The sequence below is a fragment of the Neopelma chrysocephalum genome, unplaced genomic scaffold (assembly GCF_003984885.1).
Source record: "Neopelma chrysocephalum unplaced genomic scaffold, ASM398488v2 Primary Assembly neopelma1_24, whole genome shotgun sequence".
Taxonomy (NCBI): Eukaryota; Metazoa; Chordata; class Aves; order Passeriformes; family Pipridae; genus Neopelma; species Neopelma chrysocephalum.
The window spans coordinates 16,405,975-16,407,040 of record NW_020897693.1 but is presented as its reverse complement, the minus strand read 5'-3'; positions in this window follow the sequence as shown (position 1 = coordinate 16,407,040).

Sequence of the window (1,066 nt, the reverse complement as noted above, 5' to 3'; positions counted from 1 at the left end):
TGCTGGGGGCGATGCCGGGCGCGATGCTGGGGGCGATGCCAGGCGCGGTGCTGGGCGCGATGCTGGGCGCGGGGCCGCGGCGCTGTCTGCGCACTGACAGCTCGGGAGCCGCGGCGGCGGCGGCGGCGGGGGCCGGGACTGGGAGGGGGGCTCGGGCACCCGGGGCTCCGGCGCCGAATCAGTGACGGGAGGAGGGCCCGGGGGCGGACGGGAGAGGGGAAGGGGAGGGGGCGGCGGGGCGGAGGGTCTCGGAGCCCTTGTCACCGCCGCAGTCCGGTCGGTCTCCGGGAGGCGGCGGCGCCCACGGGCGCTGCGTACCGGGGTGGGGCGTGTGAGCACCCACACGGGAAGGGGCGACGGAGCGATGCGGCGGAGTGAGAAAGCCGGGCTGGGCTCCCTGCTGCCTTCCCGGGAGGAGAGGGCGCAGGAAACGAGCGCCGCGGGACTATGCACCAGCCTTTAATTCAGCACAGTGGCGTCTGCGGCGACAGAGGGAAGAGGGGGAGCGCCCAGCGCTGCTCCCCTCCCGGGCAGCAGTGTGGGACCGGCCGGACCGCCCTGGGAGTGGCGAGGGAAGAGCCCAGCGCCCTCCAGTCCCGGGCTAAGCGACCCGGGACAGTACACTCACCCCGGCAGTCCTCGGTCAGGTCCATGAGGGAGAGGTAATAGCCTTAGCTGGACCAAAAGATGTGACTGGGGGAAACGACAGGGTTTTGGCTACCCGAGAGCATGTTCATGTCTGACCTTCTGCTCTGGAGATTTGTGAGTCCCAAAGCATGTCTATAGACTAACTGTGTTATTTGGTTCATCAAAAGCTTGTATCTCTCTCTGGAAAGCTTGGCTTGCCTTAGATCATCACCTAACAACAACAAGGCTAGTACTTGTTCCTTTGAAGGCTGCCATTGATTTCTGCTCACAGCAAAATAGCAGGCTTTTCACGTTCCGGTTCTGTGTTGAAGAGCAAATTTGAGGTTTTGTAAAGCATGTTTATTGTTAGTCCTGTAAAATCTGATGTTGACTTCCAGAAAGAAGATGTAAAGGTCTAAATCTTTAAAAAGTGTTCCAG